Source organism: Equus caballus, chromosome 3 (assembly GCF_041296265.1).
Source record: "Equus caballus isolate H_3958 breed thoroughbred chromosome 3, TB-T2T, whole genome shotgun sequence".
Lineage (NCBI taxonomy): Eukaryota > Metazoa > Chordata > Mammalia > Perissodactyla > Equidae > Equus > Equus caballus.
In genome coordinates, this window is record NC_091686.1 from 70,472,319 (window position 1) to 70,493,964 (window position 21,646).

At 38.1% G+C, this 21,646-nt stretch overlaps 2 long non-coding RNA genes across 3 annotated transcripts in view; one reads left to right on the top strand and one right to left on the bottom strand.

Annotated features, from left to right (window-relative positions):
• Positions 1 to 2,742: 2,742 nt before the first annotated feature.
• Positions 2,743 to 21,646, top strand: part of LOC111772891 (uncharacterized) — a 71,835-nt gene continuing 52,931 nt past the window's right edge. Inside the window, exon 1 of one of the 2 annotated variants that reach the window (XR_011437096.1) lies at positions 2,743 to 2,821. This is a non-coding gene — a long non-coding RNA (uncharacterized lncRNA). The remainder of the gene's footprint in view (positions 2,822 to 21,646) is intronic. The other variant, XR_011437097.1, reaches the window with a different exon arrangement.
• On the bottom strand, positions 7,758 to 14,801 carry LOC106782998 (uncharacterized). Its single transcript, XR_011436807.1, has 3 exons — positions 14,729 to 14,801; positions 13,160 to 13,227; positions 7,758 to 8,306 (listed from the first exon to the last, which is right to left on the bottom strand). It is a non-coding gene; the product is annotated as an uncharacterized lncRNA (long non-coding RNA).

Below are 21,646 nucleotides of genomic sequence, written 5' to 3' on the forward strand. Positions count from 1 at the left end.
GAATCTGATGTAGTTAAAGGGCCATGGCTGGGTCTTCTGGAAGCTCAGGCTAGAGGGATATTTTTGTGTGAATACTATGGCCCACTTAAACTATGCCAACATCTCACTCATAAATATGGTCTCTTTTGTTACTGCCTTATAACCAGAATGCCCAGAATCAAAGCTAGAATGTCGTATTTGGAAAATATTGCTATTTCAGCCTCTTACATAGCACATGTTCCTGTGAAGCTAATTTTGTTCAATTCTGCATACTGACTTTCTGCTCATTGTAGTCACCCCTTCTCATGTCTTTTGTCAAAGGTATTGTTACTTGGCTAAAATCATCCTGGATGACTTAAATATTCAACTGGGTGTCCCATCCATCCAGTGTCCTCTTGCCTGTGACTTTCTCATTTCCAGTGACCTTTCTCTTCTCCACTTCAGCTGTTCATTGCCACAGTCAAACTTTCAATTGTTACCATAATGGATTTCACTTCTAAATCTCTCATTCAGGCATCTCACTCAGGGATCACAACTGCCTTCCTTTTAAGCTTAGATGTTCAACTCTTCCCACTTACATCTAACCTGGAACACCAGTCCACTGACCCTTTGACTTTTTTGCAATCTATCAGCAATCTTTGTTTGTCCTTCCCCTCTTTAGTCAGCATAGATTAATGGTAGGACATTAAAGTAACCTTCTTTCTAATATCTTAAGTCAGTATTTAAAAAATTTATCATCATGAATAGCAGTAAGAAATACATGGAACAATATGGCCGAGGATGCATATACATGCACATATTTAACAAAACAAGGGGTTATGAAGTGCAATGCACTGTGTTCCATCCCATTCCATTCCATCCCAGATTATCTATCTTATCCAATTATATTTCATCAAAATTCCTTTCCATCCTAGATGGAGAACATATTCTCTGATCTAGGATAAAGAGTAAAACCCCTAGATGTTTTCATAATCTGCTTTAGTGTGCAGAAAGTAAAACGATCACTTATTAATTATTTCTTTAGTTATGATTATCTACTAAATACCAAGAGGATTCAGAAAATAATATATGTATGTATCTCAGAGTCTATCATCTAGGAAGTTACAACATATTTAGAAAAGACTTTATGAAAAAATAAAATATAAGAAAAACACATTTAAAGAATAAATTATGTGACAGTATAAATGTTGCAAAGGAGGTGGGGAAAGAAAACTCTGGTCTTTTCCACTTGTTACCATGCACAGGGCATGATCTACATGCTGCAAGGCAAAAGCCAATTGTCAAGAGGCAGGATTGTGGCAGAGAAAGGGCATTTATTAAGCGATAAGCCAGCAAATCAGAAGATGGGGGAACTAGTGTCCTAGGGACACCATCTTAAGGGGGGCACAGAATCTTGAAGCAGTTATGTAAGCCAGTGGGTTATAGGGGAGGGAGTTAGGAATGTTGACCCTCTGGTGTTACGGACTGGGAGTCGCCACACTGGATCTTTCAGTTGTCATTGACGATGGCTTTCAACATAGACTCTTTGTCCAGGGGTCATCACATTCCTAAGGAACTCGACATCGCAGCCGAGAGGTACGTACACAAGCAGGGGCCATAACATCTACAGAGCATGTATATCTCTGGAGGGTGCATTTCCAGCTGGGTTAGTTAATCAGAGGTCCATTCAAAGTTACAATATAGTTTATTTTCTACAATGTGGCTTCCCTTATGTCAATCTTGTGTTGAGCCAGTATCACAACCACTTCCCTAAAGTTGTAGACTCAGTACGCATATGAATGGTCTGTCTTCCAGGTTATTGCAAGTTACAGTTTTACCTAAATTTTGTCACTGCATTATATGCTCTCATTCTTTTCATCCTATTAATTCCATATCCCCACTACCCACTAACTGATTGTTAAAACATTTCTTAGTCTCTTTTTCTAATTTCTCTTTTGTTAGCGCAGCACCCTACTTCAAAATTTCTCTGTTACCAATTTCTTTTTGTTAGAGTAGGCAAGACTTCAGGAACAAATATACCCAAAACATAACAGCTCGATACAGCAGAACTTAATTTCTTGCTCATATAACTTTCTATTGACATCATAAGTTGTCACAGTTAAGATTGGGGAGGCTTGTTTACACATAGTCATTGAGAGTACAAGGATGGTGGCAGCTCTGTTATCTTCAACATGTGATTTTAAAGATTTCCCTGGGGATCGTTGTTCCAACAGTAGGAAGGGGGAAAGATCATGAGGGAACACATAGGAAGGACTTGTGGCTGGGTTTAGAAGTGACTCATCGCTTTCTGCTCCCATTCCATTCCTTAACTGGCTGAAGTTAAGGCACATGGTCACACCTAATTGCAAGGAAGCTTGGGAAATGTAATCTAGCTGTATGTCCAGAAAGAAGAGGGAAATGGATTTTTCTCTGACACCTTAGGGTTCCTGCTATAATCCAAATTTCTTTGGCGTTTAGACTCCTCTTCTCACTTTAGGAGTTCTCTGAGAGACTTGACATTCCTTCAGAATGACTCTTTGGAATAAATATTTCCAGAGAGGTCCCTTTGATATATATATATATGAAGGACTTCCTAGATATTTGTGGATTTCTTAAGCCCACTATTTAATGATACGTTTCTTCAATAGAAACTTGAGATTGTTGGGCCTATGGAGATATTCTGAAGCCTCATCCATCTTGGTGTTGCTACATCCATATTGTTTCTAATTGGCAGTGATGGATGACATCACAGTAGAACATAACTCCATGTGGAGAAGCACACTTGGAAGGCTTCCATTATGAAGTAAACATTACCCAGCAGAACTGTCAGTAGTGAAATAAGGAATACCTAACAGGAACCAAGGTGAGATGATTTTTCATCCTTATGAGTGGACTCAGCAAGGTCCTCTGTACTCAGCTAGGATAAGAGGAATGGGTATATACATGGTGTCTTCTTTATATTGTCATTTCATCCTGGCTCAAGATGTAATTTTATTTTCATTTACAAAATAGTTGAGATTTTAATAAAGATGAATGATCTGTACTTTTTCTCTTGGGATGCTCGCAAGATGAGGGAGTAGATAAAATGGACTTATTGAAGTAAATGGCAGGAATGTGTAGCCTGTCCAGACAGCATAGATTTGTGATGTCCCTCAGCAAGGTTCATTGACTTAGGAGTAGGAGCAGAGAAAGTAGACAGTGGGAGTTGCTCATAACATAGAACTCTAAATGGGAAGGCTAGAAATTGTAAGCATTGTGTAAAGAATGTGGGTATCAGAATTAGATCTGCCTGAGTTGGAGTCCTGGCTCTGCAGTGAATGAGATGCTTGTTCTTAGCCAAGTTATTTTAACTCTCTGAGCCTCATCTGAAGAAGGAAAACACTAGAACATGTCTTGTAGAACACTATAAATACAAATATAAAATCTATTTTTATCTATCAGTATCTATATTTTGCATAGTCAGTTTCAAGCTATAATTAGTTTACAATACTTTACTTGGTAGTTATTGTTATTAAATGTCATGGCCAATTTATTATTCACTCAGAAATATTTACTGAGTGCCATCTATAACTATAAATTTTTCAACATTAGGATCCAGACAGAAAGTGGAAACAAGTGAACTCCAGATGGCAGTCGTCTACTGAGAAAGCAGGAGGACTTAAAGAGCCTAGTGGGACTGAAGGGGATATTTAATAAAGTGGGAGGAAGGGCAATTTAGAAAGACAGGAAACTGGGCCAGAGAATAGGGTTCTAGAGTCCCAGGTTTGAGATGCAAGAATCTTATGGATGTCTCTATCTAAGAGAATGGTCTTCTGGTGATTGGCTTAAGTGATGTTGGCAGGTCATGGAAAGTGATGTGGTGGGAAGCTATGAAACTAGGAATCAACTGGGGTGAAAACAAGGGGGTTAACATGGTGCAGGATGGGACTGGGGTGGAGCAGCGTGGAAGAAAATGGAGCAGGGTCTAAAACTCACTGAGGAAGCTGGGAGCATGTTCTAGAGGTTAGTTTGTGTCTTAGGTGAGGAAATGGAGGTGATACATGATGGTTGAAAGAGGAGACATTATTAAATAAGGACAGTAGTAAAAGAATCTGGGTGTGGCTGAGGTCAGCAAGAAAAATTTCCTGCAGACATATAGTTTATAGGGAGTGGGATAAAGAGTATTTTTTGTAGCAAAGATTGTATGTGCTGTCATGAGGAAGAAGCCAGTTTTAGTTAGTTTATGATTCAAGGGAAAACCCTAAGACAGAAGGAGATTTGCTCGTAGTAAGCACTCTGTTGAGATGATGGAAGGGGCTGATACTATAATAAACAGAGAGTGGTCTGCTATCTGTTGATTTTGTCACCTACTCCTTGTTTTCTAGCTTTCTTTTCTACTGGTCAGGGTTCTATCCCTTTCAAGTAGGAAGGGAGTCCACACAGATAACCACATGTTTACAAAGCATTGGAAAGAATGATTGAAGGTATGGAAGTCAGGGAGCTTCCACTGCCTATTGGCTTTAAGGCTGTATGGTTATAGTTGTGATTCAGAGTCGTGATACAAAGCTGTTTCTGCTGCTACTGCTGTAGCCGAATTGCCTCATGCCCATGAAGCAGAAGTCACCTGCTTCCATGCATCTCTTTCCTCTTGCTTGCTAGTAGCCAAAGCAGCAAGAAGATGGCTTCCACCTTACTTCTGCCTTCTACATTGCCTGTGAATGTATCCCACTGGATTGAATTCAATCACATTCAGAATACTAGCTGTGCCTTGGAAATATAATTTTTTGTTTTTCCCCTTCTGACATATAAGAAATTACTTATAAGTTATCAGGAATTAAAGACAAACAGCAGTAAAGCATATTAAATACACTCATGTATTAATGTCTTTTTTTGTTGTTGTTACCTAGCTTAGATTATATAGCCTGCTCCTATAATCTTTTCCTTATATCCTCTCATAGGCCACATCCATGCTCAGTGCTCAGAAACCTTGATTTGACTTCGTGGCACATTAAGAACTAAAATAGGAAAAATAGGCTAAATAACTGGTTCAGCAAGAAATTCCTTAAAAGTCAGTGTAGTGGACCTTTCAGTGCTGACACACCCCTCCCTACCCGTGCCTAAAACAGTTTAAAGGTCAGTTCTGGGTTCTGTGGTCTGGCAGATTCTTCAGTCTACGTTAGCTGAGACGCCTAAAATTTGGGTGTACCTACATGGGGAAGAAGGGAAGTAACAGGAAGTAATAGGAAGCCACACGAAGCCACACCAGTCGCTCACTCACACCACAGTTTCTTGGTCTCTGCATATCATTTTTCCTGCTCGTTCACATGTTTGATGATAACACGAAGTGAAAGTATGCTTAGCCAAGTCCGAGTTGTCATTATATCCAGTTTGTAGGCCTGCATCAACCTTTGTGGTATGGCTTAGCTCATATAGAACCACAATTCCTTGAGCAGCTCCTCTTCCTCATCTCTCTTTCTGTCGTTCTCTCCTGGCAAATCCGGGATCCTGATTAAACTCAGTCTTCCCATTTATTCCGCTCTCGCATATATCCTGCCCATTCAGTATCTTTACTTGGAAGTTGTTGTAGGCAGATTTCTAAGAATGTCCTCCTCAAGATTTCCATCCCCTAGTTAGCTAATCAAACACTGATCTAGGTACTGCTGCAAAGGGACTTTCCAGATGTTATTAAGATATAGATGTTTAAATAGATTATCCTGGATCATTTCAGTAGGCCTAATCCAATCATTTGAGCTCCTAAAAGCTGGTATGTTTCTCCTAGTGGAGTCAGAGAGATGTGGCAGAAGAGTCAGACAGAAGAGATGTGTAGGAGAGGTGAAGAGGCCTGGAAATATTCTCCCCTAGAGCCTCCAAAGAGGAACGCAGCCCTGCCAATACCTTGAGTTCAGCCTTGTGAGCCTCTAATCTGAGGAACTAGCTGAGCTGTGCTATTGTGTGGACTTCTGATCCGTAGAACTGTGAGGTGATGCATTTGTGTTGTTTTAACATGCTAAGTTTGTGGTAATATGTTATGGCGGTAATAAAAAATAATGCAGAAGTTAAAGACCTCAAACTTAACATATCCAATGCAGAACTTAGGATATTCCAAATCCTTCCACATTGGTTCTTCTCTGGTCTTTCCTCTCTCACTAAATGACACTATTATTCACACACTTGCTTGGGCCCAAAATATCAGAGTTATTGTTAGATTATTTCTTTTCCTTTAAAACCCAGATCCAACACTTCAAATATTTTTCATATGTTTCTATATCTGACCACCTACAATAAAGTTTAATTTATAAATTAGGCACAGTAAGAGATTAATAATAACTACTAATTAAATAGAACAATTATAACTATACTGTAATAAAAGTTACCATAAATCTTAGAAACCTCAGTATATGATTTTTTTTCTTTCCTTATTAAGTTGAGAACTTTCAGCTTTTCACTTAAAGGAAGAAGTTTGTGGCTTCTGTTTGTCATATCCAAATTGCCAGCATCACTCCTCTTGTGCTTCGGTTCCATTATTAAGTAAAATACGAGTTATATCAACACAAGCACTGCGATCCTGCCACTGTTGATAACCCAGACAGCTACTAAGTGACTGATGGGCAGGTAGCATATACAGCATGGACATGCTGGTCAAAGGGATGATTCATATCCTGGGCAGGATGGAGCAGGGTGGTGCGAGATTTCATTATGCTACTCAGAATGGCTCACAATTTAAAACTTTAAAACCTATTATTTATTTCTAGAAGTTTCCACTTATTTTCAGACTGAGGTTGACTGTGGGTAACTGAAAGCGTGGAAAGGGAAACCTCAGATGAGGGGGCACCAATGTAAACAAATTTAGGCATCTTTGAGAAGTTTCGATTCATATGTGTTTGATGACAATGTAGTTAGCTGTATCCTGAAAGAAAAATGCAGTTGTATACTTTAAGTCAAAAATTTATGAAAGGTAGAGCTCTCATGATATAATGAGGCCGTTTCCCAAATAGTCATATTATAGTTTTGATTAAAACCTTAACTAATAGTTGTAAGCAATGGAAACTTGGAAATGTTGACCATCAGCCTTTTCTTATTGTTATCTGAAACCATCATCTGTCTCTTCCTTAGGTTTGAAAATGATTTTTTTATAGCAAATTCCAAGACTTGTGCGTCATATTTCATTTAGATATTTAGATTTCCTAGAAAGACATTTCTACTTTGGAATTGACTAGATCATATAAAAGCCTTTTTTTTTTTTTTTTTTTGTGAAGAAGATTTGCCCTGAGCTAACATCTGTTGCCAACCCTCCTCTTTTTATGCTCGAGGGACATGAGCCCTGAGCTAACATCTGTGGCAGTCTTCCTCTACTTTGTATGTGGAATGCCTCCATAGCATGACTGATGAGTAGAGTAGGTCCATACCCAGGATCCGAACCCGCAAACCCTGAGCTGCCAAAGTGCAGCATGTGGACCTTTAACCACTCGGCCATGGGGCCAGCCCCTGTAAAAGCATTTTTATAAGTGATAATCAGGGTGGTTCTCAGAAATTTTTCAGGGTGCATGCTGTGGGGAAAGCTAAGATTATTTAATTTTGATATTTATTAACATGTTATTTTGTGTTTTGTAGTTGTATGATGGATTGTGGTACTCAAGAGGGCATCCCGTTGCTTCCTCTTCTAGCTTCGTCATCCTAAGTACAAGTCCAGCTATCTTGCTATATTTTTCCCTAATTACCGTTTTTGGCCTCATGGTACAAGGCCAGACTTCTGGCAGCAGTATCTTCATTTGAGTGGCATAACTGGGGACAAACTCTTGGCTCTTATGACAACACTAGAGGTTTCATATTGTTGCTCAACTTTTTATTTTCACTTTCTTGGCGTAATGTTTGTGTGAGTTGTTTTACAATTTCTTTCTAAGATTGTTTCTCCCCAAAGCTCAGAGCTTTTGGAACATTTCATCTTCATCCAAAAATGGAAAGGATTTTATCTAAAAGGCTCTGATAATTTTCAGTTTGGGTCGTAGAAGCAGTTGTGTATTCTGAGTAGTAGAAGCAGTAGTTGTGGGAGAAGTGGGGTCCATTGTGGTTGTAGTGGAGACCATTGTAGGAGTTAATATTTGAAGTGCTGAATTAAAGAAGGGAGGATAAATCGAAGGCTATGCAGGGAACAGTGGAGGTCCAGGTGGATAAGGTCTTGGTTAGAAAGGTGGATATGGATAACCTGAGCCGTAAGGAGGAGGGGGTGGTGGAATTCTTCCTGGACCATTGGGTGGAGGAGGGGGTGGAACAAGTTCTGGGCCAAAAGGAACAGGTGGTGGAGGAGGAGGTGGAGGTGGCTGTGGTCCAGGTGGATATGGTCCCCTGAGGCCTCTTTGACTCTCACCAGGCTAAAGGAAAGAAGAAATAAAGAATTTTAAATTAGATATTTCAAACTCAAGTATAAGAAGGTATACTGTCTGTGGCAGGCAGAATTCTAAGTTGGCTCCCGTGATTCCTTCTCCCTCCTGGTGCATGCTGGCCTGACCTTGTCGAGTGAGCCCTTTAAAAATAGGTTCTACAGGTCAGAGACAGAAGAAATTAGAGAGATTTGAAGCTGCAGCGAATGCTTTTCTATTGGCTTTGAAGCAATGAGTCATGTTGTAGAGAGGACCACATGGAAGTAAATAGCAGATGGGCAGTAGGAGCTGGGAGTGGCCCTGGTTCATAGCCCATGAGAAAGTAAGGACCTCAGTCCTACAAACAAGGAAATGAATTCTGCCAACAACCACGCAAACTTGAAACAAGAACACCCTGAGCTCCAGAAGGGAACACAGGCCTGGGAACCCCTTTACAGCCTTTTGAGACCCTGAGCAGAGAATCTAGTCAAGCCAAGGCTAGAGTTCTGACCAAAGAAAGTATGAGATAATAAATGACTTCTTTAAGCTAGTAATTTGTTATGCAGCAATAGAAAACTGTTACATGTATCTAAGTCACACAGTCTGAAAATCTGTATCAGAGAAAAGGAAGAATTTCTCCTTTGTCCTCTGAATGCCTAGGCTCTCAATGAAAGCTGACGTAGCATTGAATGGAAAAAAAAAAAGATTGTGGGTAAAATTACATCCTTTCCTTATAGTAGAGCCTGTCGTTGGAATCAATTCCAAATGGGGAAAATGCCTCTTTATATCTCATTCAAGAGTTCAGAATTGTTCGAGGCTTTCAACACTAATGTGAAACATGTTATTGAGCACCTGTTTTGTGCAATATGCTGAAGTAGGAGCTGTGGGGATACAAACACGCCTTTTGTTAGTCTACAGACTGAGTAGCTACAATATAAGGCAGTACAAAAATGGCCCAAAGGGGAGGCAGGATGGTAGTCTCTGGAGTTTCATGGTGCCACATAGTTCATTTAGATATTTAGGGCTTGAATTCTGTCTCTGCTACTTGGAGATTGTGTGAATGTGGAATCCTTTTTGAACTCTTTTACCTCATCTGGAAAATGACGTTCATAAAATTACTCAGCTCCTAAGGTCATTGTCAGATTTGTTGTGAAATACCACCTGTAAAGTGCCTAGGGCAGTGCTCGGCTCAGGTATAGTACTCAATAAATGTTATGGTCTACTGTTATGTTCACACCTAATATAGTGCTTGCAATTTTTGGAAATGCAATTTTTGGAAATAAAACTAGCTGAAAGTGGTGCAGGAAGCAAATACATTAGGGATTTAGAGTGATTAGTTTTGGATAGAGGAAAGATTAAGGATTGTCTCATTGAGACGGCAGCCCTTGAAAGGAGGCTTAAATAATATAAAATGGGGAGAGGGCGTGCCAAACGGAGGGAAAATATGTGCATGCTCTTGGGTATGGAAGGACAAGTCTTGCTCTGCTGAGGGTTTATATGGGACACACAACTGCATTCCCTTCTGGCTCTCCTCAGACCCTTCCCTTATTTGTTTGTCTGACACTTTGCCCTTGCTAATTCCAAACAGTAGGGTTATCCTAAATCATCTGTCTCCTTAATTCCTAATTGCAGGTTCTTGAACAGTGGTGGCAGAGGTCAGAAGCCCTGTGCCATCACAAGTTTACGGTCCTTCAGCACTGCCCTGCAGTCCTTTCTTGTGTCTTAGATTTGCTCAACCCCGTTCCCCAGAGGCTTATAATTTTCCAAGTTGATGCCAGTTTTGTTAAAGTTCTCTACCTCTTCCTGAGCCCTCATCCGCACCAGCAGGATGGCTTTCCTCCTACTTCTCCAAAATAATGCAAGCAGTTAGAAATGAACTTCACTGATTTACTGGCCACACAATTGTTAAGTCACTGATATCTAGATATTTCCTTTCTTTTTACAAATGTTGTCTCAGGGCTCTGTCATTTTTCCCTCTTCCCTCCTGCACTTCAATATATGCCTTTCAACTGGCTTGTTTTCCTCAGAAAACAAGGATCACTTATGTTCAATTTATGTTGTTTGAAAAAGGTCCACTTTCAACTGTGCATCCCCTTGCTGTTACCACTCTCTCTTCACCTGTTTCCTTGATTGCAAAGCTCTCTGAAAGGGTCGTCTAGGTTTGCTAACCCTACTTCTCACTTCTAAGTAACTGTTCAACCTAGCTGCTTCCCCGACATGCCAGCAAAACTCTTTTATGGGGATCACCAATGAAACAAGAAAGGCCAAGGCACTTCCGTGGAAGAGTACTCAAGTTTGCCCTCTCCAGCCAGTGACAGGCTATTGGCTTATGGATGGCCTTCGACCAAGGGCTTACAATCCAAAGGCTAGGCAGGGTGTTTGAAAAGTTCAGGACTTGACTTTTAATTGGCAAAAAAATCAAATCCTTAGTTTGAGAAAGTATTTCGCATTATTTTCATTGTTGAGACAAAGATAGCTAAAAGTATCCTTGTCTTCTAAGGATATCCTGAAATCGAGCTAAAAGTATAGTTCATGAAAAAATCTTAGTAGTAAATATCTGTTCTTTTCCTATTCTCTTAACCCAATCACAGTGATTAGCTTCCTTTCCACAACTGGACAAAGGTAATGAACTTGGTGAAAATGATGAAAATACTATGACAGAAAGAAAAACCAGCCTCTCAATGGGCTCTAATTGGAGCTAAGGAGCATTTCCTGGTTTGGGAACAGTCCAGCTAAGACATGGATACTTTGAATCTAAATTTATTTATATTTTAATGGGATTAATAGTAGTCCCTTTGTCAGATTTGCTTTGAGGGTTAAATGAGATAATGTCTGTAAAGCACTTGGAAAATTACCTATAACAGAATGAACACTCAAAGGACTACAAGTGGAATATTACTCGTTATCCTGCCCATATGCAAAGGGTGTTCTACCCTTTCCATTTCTTTTTTATTTATATTTTATTTTAATTTTTATTGCAGTATCATTGGATTATAACATTATATAGCTTTCAGATGTACATCATAATATATTTAAAATTCTGCGTGGATTACCTCATGTTCACCACCCAAAGACTAATTATAATCCATCACCACACATGTGCCTAATCACCCCTTTACCCTTTGCATTTCTAACATTCAGTAGTTATTAATCATCATGAATCTCATATGATTAAGTTGGAGAAAAGCTTATTTCTACTTAAACTACTTATACTAGACTGCTTGTATTATTGAAACTCTTGAATTTATTTTGCAAAAACAAAAAAATCATTGTTTAGATAATCAAAGCCTGATGCTTTAAGAAAGTGTTTTTTATCTTATGTTCTGAGGTTAATAAAGCATTGAAAATCATCTTTAAGAGCAGGTCAATAAGACATAATATGACCTTTTGAATATGTCCATATATTTTATTGGCTTATCAAAAATTATGTCACATCTATAATGCACTTAGTAATGTGGCCAAGGTCAGGTTGCCGGACTGCTCTATCAACTGACCTGCTTCTATTCAAGTTTCTGAGAGTAGGCAGAAGAAGCCTTATTTCATGTTTCAGAAGGATGTAATTTTACGTTACCTGCTTTGTGGAAGTCAGAGTCTTCTGAAAAACAGTTTTTCTCTTTTTCCATTTGATATAATAGATTTTGCAGTTCTTTGGTAAAATTACTCTGGAATTAATTTCCTCTTCCAAATACTGGAATTAATCTATCCCTACTTCGAGACTCATTATCATTCCACTACTTTCAAAAGAAACTTGGGTCAGCCTGGTGGCATAGTGATTAAGTTCGTACACCCTGATTTGGTGCCCCGGGGTTCTCAGGTTTGGATCCCAGGCATGGACCTAGCACCGCTCATCAAGCCACACTGTGGTGGCATCCCACATAAAATAGAGGAAGATTGGCACAGATGTTAGCTCAGGGACAATTTGCCTCACAAAAAACCCCGCTAAAAATCAAAAGCCAAAAACTTGTGGCTTTTTTTTTTTGTCTTTTGCAACTTTGAATATTTAGTAGCTTTCATAGTGCTTAACCTGGTCCTTCACATGTGGTTAATATAAATGTTTATTGTTTCTCAAAAGTTAGCATGCAAAGATTCTCCTGAGTCTTTGGAAAAATGCATATTTCCAGGTCTTATTCTGAGACATTCTTATTCGTTCTGGGATGAAGGCTGGAAGACTGTATGTTTTTTTGTTTGTTTTTCTGTGGGTTTTTTTGGTGAGGAAGATTGTCTCTGAACTAACGTCTGTGCTACTCCTTCTTCACTTTTTATATGTGGGATACCACTGTAGCGTGGCTTGATGAGCAGTGTGTAGGTCTGCACCTGGGATCCAAACCTGCGAACCCTGGGCCATCAAAGTGGAGCATATGAACCCAACTACTATGCCACCAGGCTGGCCCTGGAATACTGTGATTTTAATAAGTCACAATGCTCTGAAGTAGAGGATCCATGAACTCTATGTTGAGAAAAACTTTAACTGTCCCATTTTATAGATGAGGGAACAGAGTCCAATCAAATTAAAAAACATATTCAAGGATATTTAAATACTGTCTTTAAGTATATTGGATCAAAAATTTGCACTTAATTTGTTTTACCTACCTGTGAAATTGCTACTGTACAGGGACCAGCATTTATATGTGTCTGTATAATGCAGTCTGATGTTATAGATCTAAACTGTCCAATACAGTAGCCATGAGCCATGTGTGGCTTTTTTTCAATTAAATTAGATTTTAAATTTAAATTTAAATTAATGCACTAGATGCATCAATGACTGATAGCTACTAATATATAAGGAAGGGTAACATCATTAATGTGAAAAGAAATCTGAAGTAATAATAGTGAGAAAATGTGAAGACATGATTAATGAGACTTACCGAGAAACATGCTACAAGAGCTAAAAGGCCCAAGACCAAGCACGGTGGTTTCATCCTTATGGTTCTCCCTGAAAATAAGCACAGTGGCTGATCAGCACTCCTTTTCTTTTCTTTTTTGTTGAAATAATTTTTGGGAAGTGTCCCAACCCTTGGTATATGAAGTAGTGCAGGAATAGTACTGAGGCATTTTAAGGAATTTGCCTAATGTTATTTTGGACTTAGATTAATGTGGAGCAATATTGGTAGGCTTATACCATTTAACTATAAAATGGTGGAACTAGTTTTCACTTTCGACTTGTGAACTAACACTGAAGACAATGGCAAGAGTTGTTCATAAAGTGTTTTAGACAATAGAAGCTTTTATGAGTAAGATTTTTGATTTCAGAAGTAACAACTTTGAAATGGACAGTTATTTGGATTTGAACATCTTGGTATTTTTAAAGAGTGGTTAAATTATTTTATAGATTATTGCAGACTTGTATTTGAGATGGTATGTTTTAACTAGATGATATGTGTGTATATATATATATATATATATTTTTTTTTTTTTTGCTGAGGATGATTCACTCTGAGCTAACGTCTGTGCCAATCTTCCTCTATTTTGTATGTGGCTTGCTGCCGTAGCATGGCTACCGACCAGTGGTGTATGTCCATGCCTGGGAACTGAACCTGGGTCATCAAAGTGGAGTATGCCGAACTAGGCCATGGGGCTGGCCCTAGATCATATATTTTAAATTCAATTTCTTGGGACATCTCAAAAATAAGAAAAGGAAAAAAATTACTCTCCTAGATATAGTTTAAAGAAAAATTGTCACATAACGTATATCCTAGTTTTAACAACATTCTATTAAGTTATTGTAGTCTGTGATAAGCAGTCTCAAACTACCTCAAAAAAATCCATGTATAGTACATCAAAGACCAGGGCAGAGAAAAGAGAGGTGTCTAGATATTTTACTCTTAATTGGCTCAAAATTTACAATATATTTCAAGTCATGATAGCCTGCCTGAGTTTTGCGAAAGCAACTCCATGCACCTTTGTGCAGACCGGTTTTCTGACAGTCAGCTCTGCCTATCAGTTGATTGTGTTGGCTGAACAATTCAAGTCTTGAGAGACTAGGAACAAAATTTCACTGAATATTCAATTGCACACCATATGGTTATTTCTTTAAGCATCACTTTTCCTATGACAAATTCTTATAAAAAGTTTTTAAAAACAAAGGCAGACCTAATAATAAAAATATACTGTAGAACAGTTTTCCCAGAATACATCTGAGAGTATTCTGGGCATTATGAAACTCAAAAAGCATTAAGTACACCAAGGAGAAAAGTTGATTGAGTCTATATTTGGATGGATTAATTGTCCCAGCTGCCCAGCATGAATGCTTTACTCTGACAGAATTTCTCAAAATTTAGTGTTTTATAGCTTACCAAATTTCATGTAAGGCACATTTTATTCTCTTGGTGCAAATGAATGTTCTATAAAGAGCCCATGAAAATGGTATCTTTGAATATCAGAAAAATTTAGTATTCAAAGTAAAAATCCTTCAGTTCATTTTTCCATGTACCTACCGTTCTCAGGGCTGATTATTCTGCTGGTGCAAATGACTCCTGCTGGTTAGCTTTTGAAAGATGACAAATTAAGGTGAGCAAGAACCAGAAATGTCAGCTCTTATATATATTGTAATGGATTTCTATTGGAAAGAAGGAAAAGGCTAGTCGGAAGATCAAATCACTTCTGGGTTGATGTTCTTTAAACAAAGATAGGAAATTCATTGTTGCCAATTTGGCAATCTTTTTCTGCATGTTTTCTTTTCATTTCTGAGGAACTTTGAGCCATTCAATATTTGGTGTTTCCTGAGGACACATATTTTATACAGTGAATTATAATGTCCTTTGTCTCAATAAAATAATCTGGAGCTTGCGGTGCTCTATTGCCTCTTTATTTTAAAGAAAAAGCATAAACTATTCTATTTCAAATAGTTTTAAGGGGTCATCTTTTGTCATGTATTACTATCACCATATACCCTATTTTATCTAAAAGTTAACTAATGTGGGAGACGAAAAATCAAATTATTTTAAAATTGACCTCTAACACAATCTAGGGAGAATTGGGGAGAAAAACTTAGAATTAAAATTAGAAGTTACAATTTAATGGATGTTGCTAAATACCACACACACGGTACCATGGCCAGTTATGTACAGAGGATCTAACTACATTGCTCGCCTGTTTAGACCACTGTGCCATATCTTGTGGGTTTCATGTTTCCATTCTTTTTTCAGTTGAAATAATGAAATTGTATTACTGTTTTATACTTGGGCATTTCCACATATCTGATCCTATGTATATTTCTCCCATTTATGTAACATTGGCTTAGTTGAGTAAATATTTTTGAAGGATGAGAAAAATGAGTGTTAGGATTAAGATTTTCATCTAAGTTTTGGAAACAGAAAAAAGAGAAAACTTCCACCCTTTTAGTGGTGGAAGAGGGAGAATAGAAGATTCCTGGAGTTTCTCCATCTTTGCTATATTTTAATTCTCTCTGTATGTATTATTTCAAGATGTTTAGATTATTTAAAAGGGGGCCGGCCCCATGGCCAAGTGGTTAAGTTTGCAACATGCTCCAGCCCAGGGTTTTGCCAGTTTGGATCCTGGACACGGACCTAGCACCACTCAATAAGCCACGCTGAGGCGGCGTCCCACATGCCACAACTAGAAAGCCCCACACCAAAAATATACAACTATGTACTGGGGGTTTTTGGGAGAAGAAGGAAAAAAACTTATGAAAAATTATGAAAGATCCTTAAATGGACATTTTTAGGAAGTTTCCTTTTGCCAATGAAGAGCTAAAACAGTAGTCTGAGCTCATGTTTTAAAAAGTCACATGGTGCTGGCCATTGTTAATTTGAGAAATTGAAACAAAAATATGATGACATATAAAGTTTTTGATTATGGGGAAATTATACAGAGATATGTCCACTCTGAAGTGGATATCTATGAGGAAGTCACTGTTTTATATTTTTGATAAACCCAGGCTTTGAGAAAAAGTTTTCCTCTCCTAGATGATTCTATAATCTCTAATTTTTACAAATTATTGTGTAATCATAATAGCTATTATTTATTAAGCCTTTACCGTATACCATGTGGCAGGATGAAATGAATTCTATGATCATTCTGTTTTACACGTAGATACGAATGAACCTGTCTGCTCACTTCAAGGCCTGAGTACTAAGTTAACCAGTATTCCATGTTGCCTCCCAAATGTAAATAACCTTCATAAACTTAACTAATGTTATCTGTACATTGCAGAGATTTATCAATTATGGTCAGGTCATTTTACTTCAAAGCCCAATACCAGCATTTATTTGCTGGTGCTATCAGACAACCTATTTCACCTCATTGTGCCTCAACTTTTTCATTTGAAAAATGTGGATGTTTATAATTTCTGTGCCATGGCGTTTAGTTATTCCTTTGTTCATTCTTTTCAATCATTCAACATTTATCGAATACCTACTGGGTATTACACATAGTGCTAGTTGTTAAAGTCACAGAATATTTAAATATTTAGTGTTTAAAAAACTTTTTGGGAGTCATATGTGGTATAGGAAAAAGAAGCCACACTTTGAGAATTGATCTTAGTTTTAAATTATCGTACTTAATTTCATTTGCTTTGTTGCAATTTCATTGCCTTAAAAAAATTCTCATGACAAAATCAAGTGTAATAAACTCTACTGTTTTGCTAGTCTGAACCCTCGTCAGTTATTGAACAATTACACGCCCAAACAGTGAAGATGGTTCCGTTTCTAAGTTAACATGGAAAGTTCAATAAACCACTTTCTTCTTTAACAATAATTGTTCGTCAAAGATGAATATCTTTTTTTTCTTGTTTTGATGCCAATGTATTTATCAGCCAAGTGTTTTAAATCCAGGTATGATCTACACTGTAATGGTTTGTTGGCTCTGAAGGACTTAAGAGGGACGCTGGCAAAACTGAAAGACAATTTCTGTGTGGTTTGTGACCAGCAAAGAACTAGAGCAATACGAGCCAGCGGAAGCACACATCTGTTAAAAAAACCAATCACTCAACTTAATCTTTAATTAATTCATGGCTTTAAAAGATCATGAATGAATACTTTCCAGAATAGTACCTAAATGAGCTCTGGTCACAGGAAATTCAAGGTGACAGTAGAGTCACACTATTGTTAGTGCAGAAACGTGTGTGACAGATGAAAAATATTTTCCCAATATAATTAGATTTAGCAGGATTAAACTCAGTCATGCAGCAGCCTGTTTGAAGTCTGCTGCCCAACTGTGCAGCAGTAATGACTCTCTTTCTTTGGCCCTGTGGAAAGCATATGAATGTGTTTTTCCTGGATTATTTAGAAACAGATTATTTGGCCTCTGGGATAATAACACCTTAAATTGCATCGTGCTTTTGAATTTACAAATTTCTTTAAAAAATTTGTATGGAAATATTCGTTGTATGTGGTTAGTCAATGATGCCATTGGGCCCTGAGAGAAAACTTATTCTACTGGATTGAAGAAATCTAGCATGATGAGATATGATTAATAATATGGTTTGCAGATTGAAGAAAAGCTATAGCTCTGACTTGTACAGCATGGATATTGCGTCAGACTGAGACCAGAAAGTTCTGTAACTTTCTGGAAGTTGGTTACACATTTTTCCCTGTGCTTTCAACTAGCCAAAGTTAAAAGAAAAATTCAATCAGATAAAAAAAAAATTTCACAATGTCCATAAAATAAAATCACAGTAATGCTATTGTGCTTTTCCACTCAGTACCATGAGAAAATTTTTCATTTGTTTTCAAGCAGGAAGTGAATTATTCTATAGTAAACATGACAGTGATCTTCACAGTATAACCTGAATGTCTCCAGTCCAGGAATGTAAATAAGTATACAGTTGCCTTTTAATCAGAATTTTGCTAGATTGATAACTCTGATCATATAACCAAACAAATTTAGCTCCCCTTTCAAGATTTCTCTTGAGCTATATTCCTGTCTTTATCTTAATACCCAAAATATATTTCCTTTGTCACGATTTTATTTTATTTTTCAAAAGTCTGGTTGTATACAAGTTTTCTCTGTAAAATAGATCAGATACTTCTAAAAATTTAAACTGTAAATGTAACATATTTGTTAGTAGACAAGTCATGTTATATTTATTTTCCCATTTAATATGTAAAATAACTCTAAGGCATGGGAAGAAACTAACATCCTACTTTTGTAAATGAAGAAAGGGCTGAGCAGCAGAGTTAGTACTAAGACCATATCAGGCTTGTTTAATAAGGTTTAGTCCTTAAAAAGAAATTATTCATAGTCTACTGGTAAGAATTTGTTACTTAAAAAATAATGAACGACTCTAAAAAATAAAGTCTATTAAAAAGTAATGAAGGCTATACATGTCATCTCTTAAAAGCTAGTACAAATGCCTTAAATAACAACTTTATATTTTGGGGAAAATGGTGAATTGTTTTCTGAAATGGAAGTCAAAGGACATCCATTCCAGAATTGACTTTGCCACCTGTGAATAGTATGGCATTGGGAGAAGTTTCATTAACCTCTCAGGGCTTTATTTTCTTCCTTTAAAATGATAAAGTTAAACTGAAAGCTCCCTGTCATCACCATTGCAGGTAGATCTAGGTTTTGAGGGGCCTAAAGCTTATATAATTTTGGGAGCCGACTATAAAAAAAAGAATACGAAGTCATAATTACAAAATACCTGCAGCCACTCCAAGGCCTTATAGGAGAGACTGAATACACAATGGTCTGAGCCATCCAAAGTCCACCTGTTATGAGGGGAGATGTGCCCAAGGATAAGTCGGAATAGTCAGAGAAGGCAGTGTTAACCAATGGTAGTTTAAATATCTTACTTTTGCAAGTTAAAGAAAAAAACCTGTGACTTTTGAACGTGTTGCTGTAGCCCCTTGGAGGACCTTAGAAGAATCTCAGCAAGGAGGTTGTTCAGCTTCAGTTTCATTCACATTGTCATTAATCTCCTTCTGGGCTCTTCAAGTTCTCACGCATTTGTTCTAAAACTTAATGTGCATTATAACCACCTGGAGGTTGGTGATAGCTAAAAATTCAGGGACCCAGTGGCTGAGGTTCTGATTTATTAGGTTTGGGGTGGGGTCCAGGAAACACATTGTTAGTAGATACCATAGATAATTCTGACACAGATGTTTCTTTTTTAAAGATTGGCAACTGAGCTAACAACTGTTGCCAATCTTCTTTTTTTTGTTGTTTTTCTTCTTTCCCCTAAAGGCCCCCAGTGCATAGGTGTATATTCTAGTTGTTAGTGCCTCTGGTTGTGCTATGTGGGACGCTGCCTCAGCATGGCCTGATGAGCGGTGCCGTGTATGCGCCCAGGATCCAAATGAGCAAACCCACGGGCTGCCAAAGTGGAGTGTGCAAACTTAACCACTCAGTCATGGGGCCGGCCCCCAGATGTTTCTTAAAGTATACTTTGAGGAGCACTTCTCCAATAGAATCCAACCTAAAGGCTGGAAAGAGACAATAAAATCACCTTTTCCGTTTTAACTGGAAGCTGTTATTGGGAGCAACTGATGCTTTGGGAAAAAGATAAGGAAAGGCTATTAAAGGCTAGTTGTGAAGGTCAGAAAGCCTCCCTCACAGTGTGTAAAGAAGCTCTGCTCTCCTGTAGTTAGAAAGGCAGAAATATTTGAGGCCCAGGCCCAAGCCTTAATTATCAGAACGGTAGACTTCCAGGGAAGGCTGAACTCGCAACCTAGGCAGATCTGCAAAACCTAGTTTGGGGCCTTGATTGGGGAAGGATGGGAACCAGAGATAAGATTGATCTTAGGTCTCTTGGTCTATCAGTTAGCTGTTTCTGTGTAATCAACCACTGCAAAACTTGTTGGCTTCACAAAACAGCTGTTTAATATTTCTTATAAGTCTGTATGTTTGCTTGCATGTTTTCCTGGTCTTGCTAGGCTTGGTTGATCTTAGTTGGGCTTGCTTATGTGTCTGTGTTTCGCTGGTGAATTGACTGGGGGTGGCTGGTCTACAGTGGCCTTGGCTGGGACAGCTCAGCTTTTCCACATGTCTCTCAAATCCCTCAAAGAGTCTGGCATGCTCTCCTGGTAATGTGAGAGATTCAAAAGAAAAAAGCAGAAATGTGTAAATATTTTTTTCAAAGATTTGCTTTTTTTTCAAGTTTTATTGATACAGTGTTGTCCCACTGGCCAAAATATGCTAATGGTCAAGCCCAGATACAGTGCAAAAAGGTATGGCCAATGGGCTTGCATAAAGGGAGATGTGAAAAATTGGTGTCATTAATTCAATAAATCTACCACACCTGATGTCCCCCACTTTCTGCCCCAGTTCCTAATTTTAGAGAATCTAAAATTGGGCTTAGTAGTCTACAGGAGGGTTTCTCAATTTTGACACTTGATATTTTGAGCCATATAATTCTTTGCTATGGGGACTGTATTGTGCATCCCTGGCTTCTACCCAGTAGAAGCAGTAGCCAATAGCATCCTTCTCACTGTAATGACCAAAAATGGTCCAGACATTGTCAAATGTCCCTTCGGGGGCAAAACCACCCCTGGTAGAGAACCAGTAATCTAGATGAAGGAATAAATGCTGATTCCAGCACCTGATTGACTTACTCAGGTTTAGTTCACTAAAGGGTATTTCTGAGTTTGCCTACTTTTCCTGTTAGAAAGTCTTTACACTTGTCCAGATGAACTGGTGTAGTGGCAATGGGACCACCAAGAAGAGGACAGAATCAAGAGATATTCAAGGGATGTAATCAGCAGCTCTTTTTGATGGACTGGCTATAGGGGGTGAAGGAGAGAATGATGTCCAGGATGATGCCCATGAATCAGGTAAAATTATGGAAAGAAGTTGGTAATTGAGACAAGAGGATTGAACTTGATTAAGAGATATGGAGATAATTGGCAGTCTGTTTCAGGACAATAGAGACATATGAGCCAAGATGATGAAGAGAAGGAGGGGCAGTATGTTGTTAAGATTTAACCCAGGCTGGAGGATATAACAGTAGCATGGGTGAATAACAAAAACAGGGTTTCTGGGGGAAACCTGGAAAGATAGCAACAGATGGAACTTCTGCTGTAAAAAAAGAAAAAAAAGAACAAGAATTGTCATGAATGTTTAACTTTAGGTGAGATGGGTTTGAGTCTGTAGCTTTGTTACATGGAGAATACTTGTAATGGACAAAATGGAGAATCAGAGGAGAAACCTAGGGAAACACAGTAGGATTGCCGGGCAGATCCGAGGGCACTGTTGAGTTTGGGGGCCTTGAATTTTAGTGGTGTCTTTCTCTCAAGTTGTGTATTTTTCCTCAATAGCACTGGGTAGATTTTGTATATATTTAGAGGAAATAATTGTTTCTATTAATCGAAGATTGGGATCTTACCAGATTGATGAGCTATTAGAAAAAAAATGAAAAGAAAGTTGAAGATATTTGCAGGCTAGTGTTTGAATTG